We start from the raw sequence: 21,895 nt of genomic DNA, 5'->3' as shown, positions 1-21,895 counted from the left end.
ACAGAAATTTATTGTCTCAGAGTCCTGGAGGCTGGCAGTACAGGATCAAGGTGTCAGTAGGGCTGAGAGGCAGAATCTGTGCCAGACCTCTCCCCTAGCTTTTAGCGGTTTGCAGGCAATCTTTGGTGTTCTGTGGCCTTGGTTGCATCGCCCCATCTCTGCCATCTTCACATGGTATTTTCCCTACACACATCGTCCAGTTCACCCTTTTCATATGAACAACAGTCTTATTGGGTTAGGGACCCACTGTAGTGACCTGTGTGTGTGTGCAGTCACTCAGTCATGTCTGACTCTTTGCGACCCCATAGACTGTAACCCACCAGGCTCTTCTGTCCATGGGATTTCCCAGCAAGAATACTGGAGTGGGTAGCCATTCCCTTCTCCAAGGAATCTTCCCAGCCCAGGGATAGAACCTGTGTCTCCTGCACTGGCAGGCGGATTCTTTACTATTGTGCCACCTGGCATTACCTTAACCAGTGACATCTGCAGCAACCCTATATTCAAGTAAGGTCACATTCTGAGGTTCCAGGGGTTAGGACTTCGGCATATAAATTTGCAGTGAGCCACTGTCTAATGAAAGGACGTCCTCAGGAGACACAGCCTTAGCGGCCTCTTAGATACGCTCTCCTGTCCCTTAGCAGCTCCTACTTACTTTTCATAATATCACATTCCTTTCCTTTCCCAAGAATAATCTAGCAAAGCTTTAAACATATACAAAATAAATATGAATGGATACCATGCAGAATAGAATCAGACTTTGCCACTGATGTGACTAGATCCTGGAAGAGGTTAGTGGTATTTGAGTGGCAGAGAAGGGTGCAGACCCAATAGTCAAGGCTATGGCTTGGCAAATGAGATACCATGGACTATACAGTCCATGGAATTCTTTAGGCCAGAATACTGGAGTGGGTAGCCTTTTTCTTCTTCAGGGACTGAACCCAGGTTTCCCGCATTGCAGGCAGATTCTTTACCAGCTGAGCCACAAAGGAAGCCCAAGAATGCTGGAGTGGGTAGCCATTCCCTTCTCCAGGGGATCTTCCCTACGCAGAAATCAAACCAGGGTCTCCTGCACTGTAGGCTGATTCTTTACCAACTGAGATATCAGGAAAGCCCTTTCAGTAAAGGACAAGATAGTAAATATTTCCGGGGTTTGCAGGTTATATGATCTCTGACGTAACCACACATCGGCTGTTGCTACAACATGAAAGCAACTATAAACAATTTATAAACCAAGGAGGACTGTTGTATTCCAATTAAACTTTATTTGCAAAATCAGGCAGCAGGCCAAATTTGGCCCACGTGCCTTACTGAGTCACTCCTTTTGGCGACCACATCCCTAATGGATATGACATCTTCAAAGTGGGTTCATGACTTCTACAGCTTATGAGTAAACCTTCAAGATGAGTTTAAGTTAGAAAGACAATAAAGTAATTTTGGTTTGTCCTACTATGTAGACATAAAAGGGAAAGCTTGGTCAAGCTTGATCAAGACTGTTGTTCCCTGTACTGAATCCTTTCCCTTTATGATATTATTTTTCTTCTGTGTTATGCTGCATACCCCATCATCCCCTCTCATATCTTCTCCCCCAGCCCTACATTCGTGGCTTTCCTTCTCCTCCACATGACTTATCATGAACGGACTTCTGCCATCACTGCCACCCCCTTTCCTTGCATCTTTCCTTGCATTCTTTCCCCCATCTCAACCCACTACACAGCCTCATCCTCGGAACATTCTTTCTTCTCCATCCCAGTTCTAACCCTGACACTGATCCAAGCTCCACCTGCCCTCCCTACCCGGTCATTCCATGCCCATAAAGGAGACAGCCTCGGTATTTGTGCAGGGCAGTTCAACACTGAGCTTGGGCTGTGCAGTGTGTATGTCACCGTATGTGTGCAGCATATGTGGAAAATGCTTGCAGACCATCCATCTCAATTTATGAACCTCCTTGGCAGCCTTTGTTCTGCTCTCACATGAGGCTCTGCCAAATATATAAATACTTCCTCTGAATGACAATAAATTTGGTCTCCCCTAATCTTTCACTCCATAGATAAAATCTCATCGAGGTTGCAATTGCACTGATACAAAGTTAACTGTTTTCTTACTTGATCTAACACTCTAACCAAATGGAGTTTGAGGGCCTCCTATTCATGCTTCACAGCTGCTTGACTCAAGGATGTTTGCCTATCCATATCCTGAAAGTTGGAAGCTAACCCACTTGGATGCCTGCCTCTCACACTGTCCTATTCTGTGAAGTCAAGACCATTGATAAAAGCCAGACAGTTTACAGAAGGGCCTGAAGAAGGTTATTTCTCTGAACACTTGGCTGTACCTTCTTCAACAACAGATGAATTTACCAGATGTAACAGAAGTGGTTCTTTTTTCCCTGAGGGAAGACAAGATGGCCTTTGGTTTTGATGAACCGTGAAGAAGTTGCAGGTAAGGATACATGTTAATAATTCGTCATCTTGTATTTGCTTTTTCTCTTAACTTTTTCCACTTTATTCTCTTCTGGAACTTGTCAGTTGCTTCTTACAGTACCGGGCACATAGGAGACATTTTTTTAAAAAGCTGTCTTCTTGTCATTGCTGCTGCTGCTGCTGCTGCTGCTAAGTCACTTCAGTCGTGTCCGACTCTGTGCGACCCCATAGACGGCAGCCCACCAGGCTCCCCCGTCCCTGGGATTCTCCAGGCAAGAACACTGGAGTGGGTTGCCATTTCCTTCTCCAATACAGGAAAGTGAAAAGTGAAAGTGAAGTTGCTCAGTTGTGTCCGACCCTCAGCGACCCCATGGACTGCAGCCTTCCAGGCTCCTCCATCCATGGGGTTTTCCAGGCAAGAGTACTGGAGTGGGGTGCCATTGCCTTCTCCGCTTCTTGTCATTACCACCACCAAAATCGCAATACTCATTTCTTTCTTCTGTACTTACTCAGCAACCCCAAACTCATTCAACTACTTCATAAATTTTTAACAACTGGTTAGCCCAGGCTACAGTACTCTCAATTTTATTTTGTTGCCTGAATTGATAATTGATCAATTTTCAATGCAGTGAAGTGGCCATGTAGTTGATATTTGAACAATGAGATGTGGAGGAAAAATTACCTTTGAATTCTATTTTCTTTCGTATTCATTTTCAAATACATGCAGAGAAAAAAGACACGGAGACACAGAGAAAAAACAGACAAAAATAGAGGTCAAAGGATCCTGAGAAAAGATATAGCTTCCCAAGTGGGACCTGTGCAGTCAACTCTTTTTGTTCCATTTTCTTTTCATTTCTCTTTTGTCTCTGCTTCTGTTTCCTCTTAATTTCTCCCTCTTTTTTCTTTTCACTCTCAACTTAAATTATATAATGGCATCAAATGGTTATGCTTTCTTTTCCAAGACTATTACCACCTGAATAACACTGACTAGTTAGTTTTATCTTGAGTTTTTTATAATTTAATTACTAGCTACTAACTGTTTGAGAATAGGATATATTTTTGGATCCTTAACCTGTTGCTTCCATGTGCCTAAAGAGGTATAACTCTAATTGGAAAATAAAGTCTTTGTCAGAACAGAAGAAAGAAAGGATGATTTAGATTATTTGTTTTCTTCCCTTATTTCCTCCTCCCTCCCTGTTTCACCTTACTCACACTCAGCTGTGTCAACTCTGATGACCTGTAGGCAGGGCACCCACCTTGGGCTCCTTCTGGGGGAAGTCATGACTCAGAGTATCCACCTCCCTGCAGTGGAAGCCCCCTGTGCTGTTCACTGCCCTGGGCTCAGACCGGGGCTCTGCACACAGCATAATGTTCAACCAACAAAGAGCGCTGAGTGACTGAGGGGCCAGACGGCCACCAGACTGGCCCCTGGCGAATGTGCAGTAAAGGGGACGCCAACCACACTCAGAATCAGACAGAGATGGCCATGGGGAGACAACTGTGAGATTCCCCACTACTAGGCACGTGGACCTTGCAGTACCCCAGATCCACATTCAAGCCCTGCCTCCCGCTGTTGAAACTTACAGATAAAGAGACCTTGGGCTTCTAAGTTCATATATCTGAGTGTCAGTGTTTTTGCTTATAAAATAGATAATGCTTCCTATGTAAGCCTCCAGGAGACAACACAGTTACGCACCTAGCATAGCGCACAGCAGCTGAGAAAGAGCAGAGAATTGCTGGGGTGGTGGGGGACAGAGAGGGGTTTGGGGGGACGGGGAGACAGGAACAAAGAGCAGCATCTAGAAGTTAATATGGGGGTGGGAGCTGCCTAGGGGAACTGATTCAAACAAGCCCCAAATACAGAACAGGCACCAATGGGAAAGATGGGGTTCTGAGCTCTGAGGTCTGTTTTTCCGAACTCGCTAACTCCACAGCGCCACCTAGGGTCAAGCACGCTCCGAGCTAACGGTGATCTCCACGAGGCCCTTTGCTGCAGCAGAATTCCCTCGTCCCTTTCTTGCCCTTTCCCCTAGCTCATCTGTCCCTCGATCCCTTCTCTCTCACCCCATGTCCTTTCCCACCCCACCCTTCTGCCTTTTTCTTCCTCTATCTCCTCTTTCTGGTGCAGTGTTTTTCATAGTGGGGTCCTCAGGGCTTTGGACAAAATGATGAATCTGTGGGAAGTCAGATAATGAACATTCCCAAACATCTCTTGCCCTGCCTCCCGTGCTCCATGTTGCTGACTCCTTTGGATGGCACTGGAAGCTCCTGGACTGTCCCAGCCATGCTGTTGCAGGGTCTCTGATGAAGGCCCACCGTGGTGCCTTGGACAGCGGGCCCTTGGCTGCCACCACGGCAGGCGTCAGGCTAATGAAGAGAGGGACAGCCACACTTCTTTTCTATCCACGTCCCTGGGGTCCACATTCTCCAGTGTGAATTCCACTGTGACTCCTTACTTGTTCTCTAACCAGAGCAAGAACTCCACTCAAAGAGCTCACAAGCTCAAGACAGCAGCAGAAATTTCACTTCAGATGGGAACAAAACAAAACAAAACAAAACAACCCCCACTCTTCAAAGAGTGGAGGACAATTTTGGACAAGCCTGTACCTTAATAAGGCTTGCCAATTTCTACTCCTCATTCCAGAAATCATGATTGGAAAACAATACTGAATTATTTTTTTCGATATACATTTAAATAGATATTCTGGATCCAGTTCAGCATTCTCTCCACACTTTCTTAAATCTCTCATTCTTCTCAAGAGCTGATTTGCTTTCAAATCCCAACAAGTTACACTTGAAATAGCTTCAAATTTGTTCAATGTACAGCTGCTTTGAAAGCTCAGAGGGAACATTGTAACAGGATCATGAATTTCCTGAGCCATTGTTAGAGGGCATCACTTCCACACACATGTGTGTTTCTGCTTTTCCCAACAACTCATTGAATCCCGGTTTCAGTCTGCACAGGGAAGAGCTAGAAATATGAACTACTTACATTCTTGTTTGTCTTTTCCCTAAACCAAATATTACTCAGTACACACTTGTGCTCTGACTATGGCCATTAGTAAACTAAAATTTTGGTTTTACAAATTGTTTAGTTCACTTAGGGGAGTTAAATTTAGCAAGTATTTTTTAAGTTATGAAAATTATTTATCTAATCTCTTATAATACACATTATGTGCATTTATAGAAAAAGGCAATGCAAAAATATTAACAGATTTAAATATAACATGTAACAAAACACACTTTTATGTCTTCTAAACCTGTTTGACGGAGAAGGCGATGGCACCCCACTCCAGTACCCTTGCCTGGAAAATCCCATGGATGGAGGAGCCTGGAAGGCTGCAGTCCATGGGGTCGCTAAGAGTCGGACACGACTGAGCGACTTCACTTTCACTTTTCACTTTCATGCCTTGGAGAAGGAAATGGCAACCCACTCCAGTGTTCTTGCCTGGAGAATCTCAGGGACGGGGGAGCCTGGTGGGCTCCCGTCTCTGGGGTCGCACAGAGTCGGACACGACTGAAGTGACTTAGCAGCAAACCTGTTTGAAAATGATACATAAGAAAATTTGTTACAAGCCATAATGCTTTTATAACCTATCAGGAAAAAAGATTATATTAGCACTCCTTTATGCTTTAATACAAATGTATTCTCTGAGTCACACTAGGACAAAGTAATTTGTTTTTATTTCTTGAAGTAATTATTAGTATATTTACAATTATTAAATATATCCTTAAAATCTTTCATTGCTTAGGGGGAAAAAGTAAGCTAGCTGGGTTTCTTTGTTTATTTTAGTAAATATTAATACTTTCATCTCAGAAGTCAAAATTGAGCAGGAGTGCGATATACAAGGGGCTTTCCAGGTGATTCAGTGGTGAAGAATTTACCTGCCAATGCAGGAAACACGAGAGACGTGGATTAGATTCTTGGATCAGGAAGATCCCCTGGAGTAGGAAAGGCAACCCACTCCAGTATTCTTGCCTGGAAAATTCCATGGACAGAGGAGACTACAGTCCATGAGGCAGCAAAGAGTTGGTCAGGACTGAGCACTCACATATGCTCTGTACAAGGTATATAGTTTAAATCTTTCAGACAAGAGACTATAAGAAGGCAAATAAGCCAGAACCCTGCTGTGATCTACATTTTTAGTGGCATAAGATTAGGAGCATATACTTTTCAATTAAAGCAATTCTAATTAAGGCAAAATGGTCTGTGAAAATGATTGCCTGTGCCAATTGAAGACAAAATGAAGCATAATACATATGTTTCCCTTTCTGGTGATCATCCACTACATGAATAGTGAAGCTACTTATTCATATGATTTCTCTGTCTAGAGCACCCTCTCCCTCTAATGTCTAACTAGAAAAGCACCTAATCATTCTTTGAATTTCAGTCAAATGCCATCTACTAAGTAAAACTATCTCTTAACTCTGGAACAAACAGGTGCTGCTTCTCAATGTGTCCAGAGAACTATCTACATGCCTGCCTTATGGCAATGACCTTGCTATATCCTAATTTTTTTTTTAATGCCAGTCTCCTTCCTATGGCAAATCCCTTTGTTCTCAGTGAAGCAGTAGCTACCACTCTACACCAGACTATCTTCTGAGACCTTTGCACAAAAGGAGGACTTGTTTGACTCTCATAGTAAAACCACAGAGAAGGGCTTCTCAAACAGGGTTCCACGGAACCCTAGCACTGTTTCAAACTATATGCAGATTAAAAAATGAAAACTACCTCTTTTTAACTGATCGTGTAACCAGATGCTAGTATTCACAGTGATTGATTAACTGTGACTGAGCAGCCCAGGTAGTAGCTTCGTTAGAGGTCATTCAGCCCCGTAGGACAGTGTGCGTGTTCATGTGGTTGAGTCCATTCTCAGGTTTGGACGTGGCTGATAGCTGGTGAGCCCTGAACTGCTCAGAGAGAAGGAGGATAGGCTCTTGACCTCAGCCTCTCCCTTCTGAATTACCTCCTGAAGACTCACCCTTCCAGCCACAGGCCTAGCAGAGCAAGCATGCCCTATAGGTGTGAAAGCAAATCAGAGGGGAATCTTTCTTTTAAGAAGGAATTTTTATGTACTCAGCTACCTCCCTACTGTTTGATTATTGCTGTAAATATGGAAAACCATGGTTTTTGTAAATTACAAGTGAACTGTATTGTAAAATATTTGTACTTTTGACAGTTTTCTCATTTTAAGTATTTATTATTAGTGTCTGTTTTAAAAATATGGCTGACTGTCCAATATGACAATATTTGAAGATGACTTGTGAGATAGAAGAGACAAATTTTAAGCCAAAAATGCAACATATGTGCATAATAATATTATAAAAAACAGGCTTATTTTGAACCTGGAGTCTGATCATGTCTCAATAAGAAAATGTTTTTTCAAAGTCTCGCATAAAGTGGTCTTAGGCTGTATTTTTATTCAAGGCTTTGGCTTATGATTTGAGTAGCTTTACTATTCAATATAGTCAATAAAATTTTGTATTGTCAATTACAGTAATTAAACTCAGAAAACAACTTTCAAGTTAAATCTATAATTAAAATTAAATTACACAATTTGGTATAAGCTAGTTGTATAACAGAAATTTATTACATTGCCTTATGAACTTTTTAAAATTTATGAAGAAAAAGAATAATTGCATGAAAGGTAAGATTATCTTAACTACATTTTTTTTTCCAGGAAAAATCACTCACCTCAAAAGTTATTTTTAGGGAAAAAATTATTCTTCCATGTTTTGGGTACCATACTTCTTTAGCATCTTTTGGTGGGGGAAGACTTTTTAATCAAAATATAGTTGTTGTCCAGTATTATGTAAGTTTCAGGTATATATCATAGTGATTCACAATTTTAAAGGTTATACTTCATTTATAGATATTATAACATATTGGCTATACTCCTTGTATTGTAAAGTCCTAGTAGCTAATTTATTTTATAAATAAATAGAACAGTATAAATCCTACTTCCTATCCCTATCTTAATCCCCTATCCCTATCTTGCCCCTCACCACTTCCCTCTCCCCACTTGGTAACCACTAGTTTGTTTTCTATTTCTGAGTCTGTTTCTTTTTTGTTATATTCACTGGTTTGTCTTATTTTTAGAGTCCACATGTAAGTGATATCATATAGTATTTGTCTTTCTGTGTCTGACATTGCACTTAGCATAACACCTTCTGAGTCCATCCATGTTGTTGCAAATGGCAAAATTTCATTCTTTTTTACGGCTGAGTAACATTCATGTGTGTGTGTGTGTGTGTGTGTACACACATATATGATGTTTTGGCTGTTGTAAATAGTGCTGCTGTGAACATTAGGGTGTTTGTACTTTTTCAAATTAGTGTTTTCTTTTTTTCAGATATATATATCCAGGAGTAGAATTGCTGAATCATGATAGTTCCATTTCTGAGAACTCTCCAAACTGTTTTCCATACTTCCTGCACCAATTTACATTCCCATCAACAGTGTTCTAGAGTTCCCTTTTCTCCACATCCTTGCCAACATTTTTTGTGTTGTTTTTGATGAAAGCCATTCTGACAGGTGTGAGGTGATTTCTCACTGTGGTTTTGATTTGCATTTTCCCAATGATTAGTGATGGTGAGCATCTTTTCGTGTGCCTTTTGGCCATCTGTGTTTCTTCTTTGGAAAAATGTCTATTTGGTTCTTCTGCCCATTATATATTGTTTGTTATTTTGATGTTGAGTTGTATGAGCTGTTCATACATTTTAGATACCAACCCCTTATCAGTCATATCATTTGTAAATATTTTCTCCTATTCAGTAGTTTGTCTTTTTGTTTTGTCTGTGGTTTCCTCTGCTGTGAAAAAGCTTTTAAGTTTAATTAGCTACTGTCTTTGTTTTTATTTCCTTTGCTGTAGGGAAAAATAGAGAGAGAAGACGCAAATAAATAAGACTAGAAATGAAAAAAGAGGTGTCACAACTAATACAAAGGGGTCAAATACAAAGGGTCATAAGAGAATACCATGACCAATTATATGCCAGAAGTTAGATAGCTTAGAAAAAATGGATAAATTCCCAGAAACACACAACTTACCATGACTGAATCATGAGCAAAGAGAAAATCTGCGTAGTTCAATAATGAATAAGGATATTTAATCAGTAATAAAAAACTTCACGACAAAGAAAATCCCAGGATAAGACGGTTTCACTGGTGGTTTCTACCAATCATTTAGAGAGCAACTAATGTCAACCCTTCTCAAACTCTTCCAAGAATTTGAAGAGGAAAAAACATTCCCCAACTCATCTTACGAGGCCATCATTACCCTGACACAAAAGCTACATAAGGATAGTACAAGGGAAGAAAACTAGAGACTAATATCCCAGCTGAGTATAAATGCAAACATTCTCAAGAAAAACTTAGTTAACTGAATTCAGCAGTACATTAAAAGATCATGCACCATGAACAACTGGGAATTACCCCTGGGAGGCAAGGATGGTTCAACCAATGCAAATCAATAAATGGAATATGCCATTTTATTTTTTTAATTAAATTTATTTATTTTAATTAGAGGCTAATTACTTTACAGTATTGTATTGGTTTTGCCATACATCAACATGAATCCACCATGGGCGTACACGTGTTCCCAATCCTGAACCCCCCTCCCACCTCCCTCCCCATACCATCCCTCTGGGTCATCCCAGTGCACCAGCCCCAAGCTTCCTGTATCCTGCATCGTACCTGGACTGGCGATTCATTTCTTATATGATACTATACATGTTTCAATGCCATTCTCCCAAATCATCCCCCCCCACCCCCGCTCCCACAGAGTCCAAAAGACTGTTCTACATATCTGTGTCTCTTTTGCTGTCTCCCATACAGGGTTATCATTACCATCTTTCTAAATTCCATATATATGCGTTAGTATACTGTATTGGTGTTTTTCTTTCTGGCTTACTTCACTCTGTATAATTGGCTCCAGTTTTATCCACCTCATTAGAACTGATTCAAATGTATTCTTTTTAATGGCTGAGTAATATTCCATTGTGTATATGTACCACAGCTTTCTTATCCATTCATCTGCTGATGGACACCTAGTTACCATTTCATGCCAGTCAGAATTGCTGCGATCCAAAAGTCTACAAGCAATAAATGCTGGAGAGGATGTGGAGAAAAGGGAACCCTCTTACACTGTTGGTGGGAATGCAAACTAGTACAGCCACTATGGAGAACAGTGTGGAGTTTCCTTAAAAAACTGGAATATGCCATTTTAATACAATAAAAGATAAAAATCTTGAAATCATCTCAACAGATGCAGAAAAATCCCTTGACAAAATAAACAGACTTTTACAATAAAAACGCTTAACAAACTGGGTTCAGAGGGAACATACCTCAACATAATAAAGGGCATGTATGACAAGCCCACAACTAATATTATAATCAATGGTGGAAAGTTGAAAGCTGTTTCTCTAGGATCATGAATAAGACATGGGGGCCCATTCTCACCATTCCCATTCAGTGTAGGACTGAAAGTCCTAGCCAGAATGAGCAAACAAGAAATAAATAAATAAAAGGCCACCAAATTAGAAAGGAAGAAGTAAAATTTCCTTTGTTTGCAAGTACAATCTTATATATAAAAAATTCTAAAGATGCCACCAAAAAATTCAATGGACTCGGTAAAGTTACAAGATAAAAAAATAAGCATTAAAAAATTGCATTTCTATACATCAACAATAAAATATCTGAAAAAGGAAAATTTAAATTCCATCACTAGGCATCAAAATCAATAAAATACTTATGGAATAAATTTAACCAAGGGGGTGATTGACCTGTACACTAAAACTTATAAGACATTAATGAAAGAAATTCAAGAAGACACAAATTGAAAGATATCCCATGTTCATGGATCAGAAGAATTAATATTGTTAAAATGTCCATACTACCCAAAGCTATCTACAGATTCAGTATAATCCCTGACAAGATTCCAATGTCATCTTTTACAGGTAAAGAAAAAAGCCCTAAAATTTATATGGAACTGGTGCTGCTGCTAAGTCACTTGAGTCATGTCCAATTCTGTGCAACCCCATAGATGGCAGCCCACCAGGTTCCCCTGTCCCTGGGATTCTCCAGGCAAGAACACTGGAGTGGGTTGCCATTTCCTTCTCCAATGCATGAAAGTGAAAAGTGAAAGTGAAGTCAGTCATGTCCGACTCTTAGTGACCCCATGGACTGCAGCCTACCAGGCTCCTCCATCCGTGGGATTTTTCAGGCAAGAGTACTGGAGTGGGGTGCCATTGCCTTCTCCAAATAGCCAAAGAAATCCTGAGAAAGAAAGACAAAGCTGGAAGCATCACACTTCCTGATTTCAAGCTATATTATAAAGCTATAGTAGTCAAAACAATGTGGTCACAGCATAAAAATAGACATAGACTGGTGGGACAGAACTGAGAGTTCAGAAATAACCCATGCACTTGTGGCCAACTAATGTTTGACACAGAAGCCAAGCATACTCAATGCAGAAAAGATAGCCTCTTCAATAAATAGTGATGGGAACATTGGATATTCACATATAAAACAATGATCCAAGATAAAACACGTTTTGGGAGAAGGTGGAGAAAAGAGAAGTCTTGTGCAATATTGGTGAGAGTGTAAGCTGTTATAGCCACTATGGAAAACAGTATGGAGGTTTCTCAAAAAATTAAAAATAGAATCGCATACGGCCCAATATTCACACTTTTTGGTATATATCCAAAGGAAATGAACACAGGATCTCAAAGAGATATCTTCACTCCTGTGTTCACTGTAGCATTATTCAAAATAGCCAAGAGATAGACAACCCAGTGTCTATCAGTGGATGGATGAAGAAAATTTGGGAGAAGATAGAGAGAGAGAGAGCAGAAGGGTAGCAAGAGCAGAGAAAGGAGGAGGAAATCAGGCAATGTGGGTCAAAGGATGCAGACTTAGAGTTATAAGAGGAATATGTTTTGGGGAGCTAATATACAGCATTGAGATTGTAGTTATGATGCTGTATCGATTACTTCAAATCACTAAGAGTAGGTTTTAATGTTCTCACCACAAGAGAAAAAGGGTGCTTATGTAACCATGGTGGTCATCATTTTGCAACATATAAGTATATCAAATCAACAGATATACACCTTAAATGTACACAGTGTTATATGTCAACTATATCTCAATAAAGCTGGAAAAAAATAACAAAATATTTGAGTATGTTTACGTTCTCTGTGGAGTCTTCTTTGCACCTGTTTTAAAATTCGTTCTTATCCCATTCCCCCATTTTATTTGTTTTCATAGAAAGTATCACCTTCCAACATAGTGATTTACTTGCTTGCTGCTGCTGCTGCTAAGTCACTTCAGTCGTGTCCGACTCTGTGCGACCCCAGAGACGGCAGCCCACCAGGCTCCCCTGTCCCTGAGATTCTCCAGGCAAGAACACTGGAGTGGGTTGCCATTTCCTTCTCCAAAGCATAAAAGTAAAAAGTGAAAGGGAAGTCGCTCAGTCGTGTCCGACTCTTAGTGACCCCATGGACTGCAGCCTACCAGGCTCCTCCATCTATGGGATTTTCCAGGCAAGAGTACCGGAGTAGGGTGCCATTGCCTTCTCCATTTACTTGCTTACTTTGTTTATTTTCTGCCTCTCCTCCCCACCTTCCATGGAAGTTTCGTGAGAGTAAGATATCTCCATTTCGCACAGTGCAGTGCTGATGGACAATACAGAAACAGTGGGAGTCCTTGGATCCTGTTTTATTTCTGCTTCCCTGCCTAAAAGAATCCTCTCTGCTGAAAATTAGCTGTTCAGAAGGGATGAGAGTCTTTGAAAGATGACAAAATTAATAAAAATACCCCCACCCTGTACATTAGACTTGGCTTCCTATCCCAGGAAACTGTGAGAAATTGCAAACTGTGAAATGTGAACTTTGGGGAAATTCTTTTTTGTAAATTGGAGTGTAATTGCTTTACAATGTTGTGTTAGTTTGTGCTATAAAAGCAAAGTGAATCAGCCATATGTATACATACATCCCCTCCCTCTTGAGCCTCCCTTCCACTTCCCCATTCCACCCTTCCAGGTCATCGCAGAGCACCAAGCTGTGCTACCTGTGCTATATAGCAGCCTCCTGCCAGCTATCTACTTTACACGTGGTGTTTCCCCCTTTCTTCCTCTCCTGGCCACAAGTTCTGTTTTCTACACCTGTACCTCTATGAGTCAGCTGTAGTGATGGGGGAATTCTTGAGGATAATTTCTGTGTTCTGGAAAGACTACCCAGAAGTTTTTCTACTGGAGGGGAAGAAAATTTTTTCCTCTTTCCATCTTAAGGTCTTGGCTGGGGTTCTGTGTAAAAGACAGATTAACAAGAGAAAAACAAGTTTATTAGCATCTGTAATGAATGGGAGTATTCAGAGATAAGTAACTCAAAGAGGTAGCTTAGAATTCAGGCTCATAAAGCGTCTTCAATAAAGAACAATAACTGTGTAGAGAAATCACAGAACAAAGGAGAAAGGCTTTCAAGAGCAGCTAACTGTGGGTAGGTAAATATACAGGGATCCGGTGGTAGATAAAGGCTCATCAGCAAAGCTTGTTATGTAGTCCTCCTCTCATGCTTTCTTCAGGCTGATAAATTGTTCCTAGTGATTAGCTTTTATTTTCCCTGGTAGAGAGAAGGAGGGATATCCTTGTATTTTTATAACCTGCTTTTAGGCAAATAGAGGAAGGATAAGGCACTTTTCTTATATCTACTTCTCATTACCTCCCGCTCAAAATAATCCTATGACAAAGTAGCATATTTGGGGTAACATATTCTAGTTTCTTTTACTATCAAATCAAATAATCACTTCTTTGAGTACTGACAGCCAGAGAAGACACCATCACAGGTCCCTAGAGAATCAGAAGAGGTTCCAAGATGATTCCACGTATGTAGAGAAGAGTTATTCACCTGAGCATATGTGGACAATGCCCGAGGAAGTCAAAACTACTGGAGGGCATTTCTGTGGTGGTCCAGTGACTCTGCACTCTCCATGCAGGAGAGGTTTGATCCCTGGTCAGGGAACTAAATCCCACATGCTGCAACTAAAGATCATACATGCCACAACGAAAATTGAAGATCCCATGTGCCACACTAAGACTCAGAACAGCCAAATCAATAAAAAGGGCTGTGTCATACATGAAATGAATGGAGAAAAGTTAGTCTTACTAGAAAGCAGAAAGCACCAGAGACAGAGAAACACGGATTGTCAATATTAATTTTACACTCTAACTGGTGGACCTGAACCACCAGCTGGATATGAGTGATGCGGGAGGGTTGGTAGTGCTGAAACAAAACAGGACCCTGTGGGGGTTCTCCAGGCTACAGATCCTTTCCATGTCTCTCATTTCTTGTTTGTAGGAAATGGGCTTCATTCAGCCTCCTTGACCTTACCTGAGGTCCAAGTCAGATTCAAACAGTTGCTAATCAGAAAAGTGAAAGAATGCAGAAATAAAGGAGGAGCAATCAAGAAACAAGTTTCTTCAGCAATAAAGCAGGACTCTGGTTCCTCCCCAAGGGATATATAGATTTATATATATATACACACATATACAGCGTCTTTGAGTTGTTCTGGAAGAACTAAGGCCACCCAGGTGAAGGATAGAGGATGATAACTTCAGGCTGAGCACAAGATTCCTGGAGCAACACCCTATTACCTCACCACCAACCAATCAGAAGAAAACCTGCACACAGGGAAAGATAACACAAAATCTGACCCCTTCCCCAGATGCTGTGCGTGCTCAGTCTGTCCAACTCTTTGTGACCCCATGGACTGTAGCCCACCAGGGCTCTTCTCTCCGTGGAATTATCCTGACAAGAGTACTGGAGTGGGTTGCCATTTCCTCCTCCAGAGAATCTTCCCAACTCAGTGATCCGTGCGGTTGGCGTCTCCTGCTACTCCATTGGCAGGCAGATTCTTTACCACTGGCCGCCTGGGAAGCCCACATGATTAACTGTGATTAACTTCCTTTTTCTCCATTTAAAAACCCATGTAGTCAAGCAAAATCTTGGGAGATGGTTCTTGGACATGAGTCTGCTTTCTCCCCAGGTTACCAGCCTCCTGAAAGGCAAGGCAAGCTTTCCTTTCCTACCAACACTTGTGTCTAAAGTACTGGCTTTCAAGAGGTGCATAACCCATCCTGAGTTCAGTAACAGCACTTCATACAGTCCAGGCTTCAGGTATCTCACCAGAGGCACGGGACACACATGGCTTGTTTTGTTCACATTACAGAATATTGGATCACATCATGGGATAGGACACGTACGTGTAGATTGCTTTCATGTGGCTCCTGTATCATATGCACAATATCTTTCAAGTAGTTAAGCCTATTGTGTCTGCAGCACTACACGTGATGATTTGAAGCAAGCCCTACAGACTGCCCTCTTGTCTGAGGAACCCATTTCCTGGTCACCGTGTTGCAAACACAAGCTTCCCTGCCTGAACCTTGCTTCTAAGGCTGTGCTTTCCTCAGCTTTTGAGTCCAAACCTGCCTGTCTCCCCTTCATTCTGCTTCATTTCCATCTCCTTGCCTCTGCTCTTTGTTTGAATAGGAAAATAAATCCAGAAAGCAATGTTTAAGAGGCGAAATTCTAAAAACAACCAAACAAACAAAAATCCAGCTGCTATGGTTTAAAGCTCATTAATGCTTGTGGGGAAAACTGCTGAGTATAAAATATATTTCAGTAACATTTTTGGATGGGGATTGGGCAATATCTTCAACATATAAAATTTAAATATTCTTTGAAATATCAATTCCACTTTAGCAAATTTATTCTATAGATAAATGTGCACAAGTATGCAAGTGTGTGTGTGTGTGTGTGTGTGTGTACACATCATTATACCAACTTATAATTGACTTCATAGCAGTGTTGAAAAAGCAAGAAGTTAATAACAATGTAAATGCCCATCAAAAGGCCTGCCTAAATAAATTAAGACACATTCATACATTAGCTTACCACATAATCATTAAAATAATGAAATATATATGTATTGATTTTTAAAAGGTATCTAAGACATACTGTCAAGTAAAAGAAATCAAGTTACACAAGGATGTATTAAGTTCCTTTTGAGCTTTAAGAAAGTAGGTATGTTTATGTGTGCTTGTGAGTGTGTGTGTATACATCAATATTTTCTGAATGAAACCAAGAATTCTTAGTGGTTGTTGCCCCTTGGAGTCATAATGGAGGTTGCAAAGTGTGTAGAGACTGGTTGAGACTTATTTTTCACTCCATACCCATATGAATTCTTAGAAAAATTTCCCCTATGGGCATAATTTATATTAAAATTTAAAATAAACTTAAATATAAAATATGTAACTATTTCAGCAAAGTTATATAAATCAGCTTCCATGTCCCAAGTCATCTGCATCATTCAGGATGTTTAGTTACTCACAGTCAATCCACTCTCATCTGTTCAAATCAGTTCAGTTTAGTTGCTCAGTCGAGTCCGACTATTTGTGACCCCATGGACAGCAGCACACCAGGCCTCCCTGTCCATCACCAACTCCTAGAGCTTGCTCAGACTCATGTCCATTGAGTTGGTGATACCATCCAACCATCTCATCCTCTGTCATCCCCTTCTCCTCCCAGCATCTTCAATCTTTCCCAGCATGAGGGTCTTTTCCAAAGAGTCAGATCTTCCCATCAGGTGGCCAAAGGATTGGAGTTTCAGCTTTAGCATCAGTCCTCCCAATGACTATTCAGGACTTTATTTTTATTTATTTTAGGATTGATTGGTTGGATCTCTTGGTAGTCCAAGGAACTCTCAAGAGTCTTCTACACCACAGTTCAAAGCATCAATTCTTGGGCACTCAGCTGTCTTTACAGTCCAACTCTCACATCCATACATGACTACTGGATAAACCATAGCTTTGACTAGATAGACCTTTGCTGGTAAGGTAATGTCTCTGCTTTTTAATATGCTGTCTAGGTTGGTCATAGCTTTTCTTCCAAGGAGCAAGCGTCTTTTGATTTCATGGCTACAGTCACCATCTGCAGTGATTTTGGAGCCCCCCAAAAATAAAGTCAGACACTGTTTCCATTATTTCCCCATCTATTTTCCATGAAGTAATGAGACCGGATACCATGATGTTCGTTTTCTGAATATTGAGTTTTAAGCCAACTTTTTCACTCTCCTCTTTCACTTTCATCAAGAGGCTTTTTAGTTCCTCTTAACTTTCTGCCATAAGGGTGGTGTCATCTGCATATCTGAGGTTATTGAGATTTCTCCCAGCACTCTTGATTTCAGCTTGTGCTTTATCCAGCCTGGCATTTAACATGATGCACTTTGCATAGAAGTTACATAAGCGGGATGACAATTTACAGCCTTGACGTACTCCTTTATACATTTGGAACCAGTCTGTTGTTCCATCTTCATTTCTAACTGTTGCTTCTTGACCTGAATACAGATTTCTCAGGAGGAAAATCTACTTGACTAGCAATACGTTTATTGTGAGATATTGGATAACTCACAGAATCATGGGAAGGCCTGGAGCATTGGGTTCTAGACCAAATTTCAAGGAATGACTCCTACAGCTGCAGATTTGTGATGAGGGAACTGCTACTACCCTCCCTGTCCAAGCCCAGGCCCAGCCTGGAACTCACTCCAAACTACCTCTCACTCAGGCAGCCATGACCTATGGCTCAGTCACATGTCTGTCATCTAGCAAGGAGATAGGAAATATAAAGATGAAAAGAAAAAAGAAAACCCTTCCTTAGAAAGATAGAATTCACAATGTGGGAAAAACCAAGATGCGGAGAGGTGCAATTAAAAAGATGAAGGCAGTTATGATAGACATCCACTACACGGTTCTACAGGTTACCTCCTCTGGGATCCTAGTAATTAAATTTATTTTATCAGAGAAAAAAAGTTATTCCAAAATTGTGCTGTGTCACACTGAAAATGATTGAGAACAGTGATCTGCACCATCCCTTGTTAACAATTTGCCAATTACATGTGGGAAGCTTCTCTGGCAGAAATTAGAACTCCAAAGTCTGATGAAATCCAAATAGATCCTGGATTTAGATGGTTTTCTCTGAGTTCAAGAATTGTAATAACAGCTACCATTTCATTGTTGTAAGTCATGTCCAACTCTTTGTGACTCCATGGACTGTAGCCCACCAAGTTCCTCTGTCCGTGGGTTTCACCAGGCAAGAATACTGAAGTGGGTTGCCATTTCCTTCTCCAGGGAACCTTCCCAACCCAGGGATCAAACCTTGCATCTCCTGCATGTCCTGCACTGGTAGGCAGATTATTGTTGAGCCACCAGGGAAGCCCCCGTTTAGTTAATCTTCATTATATTTGAGGTACCATGCCAGGGTCTTTATACATGAAAAGGGGAAGAAAATTTGTCTTAAAGAATATTACCACGGCCACCAACTCCACATCCTATTGTTTTCAGTCAGGGTTCAATAAGAGAAACAGAACCAGCCGGAGATGTATATTAAGAGATTTAATATAAGGAACCGGCTTATGCAATTGTGGGGGCTGATGAGGCAAGTGTGAAATCCAGAAGGCATTCAGGAGAGGCAGGCTGGAACTCTTGGGCATGGGCCAAAGCTGCTATCACAAGAAGAATTTCATCTTCTTCAGAGAAGCTTCAGTTCTGCTCTTAAACCTTTCAAATGATTGAGTCATGCTCATGCAGAATAGCTAAGAGATAGTTTCCTTTACAAAATCGACTGATTGTGAACCTTAATCACATTGACAAAATACCTTCACAGCAGTAACCACACTGGTGTTTGAATAACTGGGGATTATAGTCAAGATAAACTGATACATAAAACTGATATCTACTGCTAACAAAAGCCAATATTTTATTCTGCAAAGATTGCTCATGTATCTTTAGTTATGCAAAATAGCCCATTTGGTATTAAACTAGAATGGGAGTCATTGGGAGAAGAATAATTTGCACCCATTTAATTCATTCAATTCATTCTTGAACAAGGACTGAATGCCTTACTACAAGTTATTGTTTTTGGTGTTTGGCATATATCAGGAAACAAAACAGACCCAGTTTCCTGTCTCCATGGAATTTTTATTATTTGTATAATAGAATGGTGACAGTTGTGAGTTTCCTTGTTTGCGTGTGTGTGTGAATATTCTTTTGGACGCTGCAAGATGTTTAAAGTTTTGAGGTCCAGCATCCAAGAAGAGAGCTAAGGAAGATAGGTCTTAGGAAAGAATGGGTTCCAATATAGTAGCAGGTTGGGATAAAAAAAAATGCTGATCATTGGGAAATCTTTTTGTGTTGCTGACAGCTGACTATTAAGAAGAATTATTTTCAGCAGTCCAGTTGCCTGGTCTGCTGTATTTTCCTCCATTATCCCCAAAGCCTCTTACTGACATACACAGCCTTAGATTACTGAAGTTTGACAGTGGCCGTGCGTTGAGCAAACTGGTGTAGTGTGAGGACGGCAGCCACAGGGAGCCAGAGGGCTGGCAAAATAAACAGAACTAGTGGTTCAATATTTCTATCCCTATATCTGTATCTATCTATCTATATATTTATAAATAGGTACATAGGTGTTAGTCACTCAGTCGTGCCCAACTCTTTGCGACCATGGACTGCAGCCCACCAGGCTCCCCTGCCCATGAGATTTTCCAGGCAAGGATACTGGAGTGGGTTGCCATTTCCTTCTCCAGGGGATCTTCCCAACACAGGGATTGAACCCAGGTCTCTTGCACTGCAGGCAGATTCTTTACTGACTGAGCTACAAGGGAAACCCATATATTTGTATGGAGAGACAAATAATATATAAATATATATTTATAAATAGAGAATTCAGTATATATAGGAAATAGAAACATATATATATATATATATATATATATATATATATATTTTCCCATATATATGGGAAAGAATGGTAAAGAATCCGTCTGCTAATGCAGGAGATGCAGGTTCAATCCCTGGGTTGGGAAGATCCCGTGGAGGAGGAAATGGCAACCCACTCCAGTATTCTTGCCTGGGAAATTCCATGGACAGAGGATTCTGATAGGCTACAGTCCATGGGCTGGTGAAAGAACTGGACATGACTTAGCAATTAAACAAGAGCAACATATACATGTATATATAATTGATATAAATATATTTTCAAGAAATTGGCTTATATGGTTATGGCAGCTGTCAAGTCCACGACCTGTGAAGAGACCCACAGACTGGACACCTTTGGGCAGGAGCTGATGCTGCCATCTTGAGGCACATTTCCTTCTTCCTTGGGGGATACCTCAGTTTACTTCTTAAGGCCTTTCATCTTATAGGATCAGATCCACTCATCTTATCCACACAAAGTCACAAAGTCAGCTGACTGTGGATGTTAACCACATCTGCAAAATATCTTCATAGCAACTCATAGATTTATGTTTGATTGATCACAAACCATAATCTGACCAGGGTCACACATAGAGCTGCCCCTTACAGGCTGGAAATTGAAGCTACCTGAAGACTCTAAGACCCCAGAAACCTCAGAAAATTGAGAATGAAATTGGACTTTTGTGGGATGGAGTTTGAGACAGTTTGTCTATTGAAGTAGTAAGGAAAAAAAGATAATTTGGAAATAGGCAACAGATGACTGCATGTCCTGTGAGTATCATCCTGAAGCACAACCAGCTCCACCCAAAGATTATCTCATTCTCTGCAGGCTTCAAAGTATTGGACTCATGATTTACTATTGATTAGGATATTTTACAACTCTGAAAGGGGGGCGTTAACTTGCTAAAGATGATTCTTATCTAACTGCAATGCAAACATTTTTTGGCTGATGCAAGGGGTACAAGAAGATGCTACTCCAAAATACGCCTCTTTGACAAAGACATGACCCTTACTTAAATGCTTTTCTTGGTCACCTTCCCATTACTCCTCCCCTCCCCATCGCCCAACCACCCAGAAGCCCCAACCCCCTTTTCCTTTGTTTTACCCTAACAAGATATATAAACCCAAGTTCTAATCACCTTCTGAGTTACTCATCTCTGGGTACTCCCATGTGTAAGTGCAACCACAGGCTAATAAACCTCTGTTTGTTTTTCTCTTGCTAATCTCTTTGGCCAGTCCCCTTTATAGAGCCTCAGCTGGATATTCTAAGATGGGTGGAGGAAAAGATTTTTTTTTCCTCCCCTACACATAGAAATGAAAATTATTTCCACCCAGAGCAAAGATATTCCCTAAAGCTTACCATTTTGTTGCCCTGTGGATCATTAAACAGCTTTGTCACAAATCTAGCAGTCTTACTCATCAGTCTTCCCGTAAGTGACTGTAAATATGTATCTCTACTATGCTCCTTTGAAACAGCTTTGTCATCCTGGTGCTTCCCTCATCAGTGAGTTATGTAAGTCTTTGATGTGTGTTCATTTTATATCTGCATGAAAGACCTGTTTTTAACTTTTGAAAATTATACTTGGGCAAAAGGAAAGGATGAAGGACCCAGAAGGCTGAATAAACTTGGGGGTTTGGGGGTGATACTTGCCTTATTTTATTTATTTTTCATTT

This window comes from Bos mutus, chromosome 3 (genome assembly GCF_027580195.1).
Source record: "Bos mutus isolate GX-2022 chromosome 3, NWIPB_WYAK_1.1, whole genome shotgun sequence".
Taxonomy (NCBI): Eukaryota; Metazoa; Chordata; class Mammalia; order Artiodactyla; family Bovidae; genus Bos; species Bos mutus.
This window is presented reverse-complemented; position numbering follows the sequence as displayed.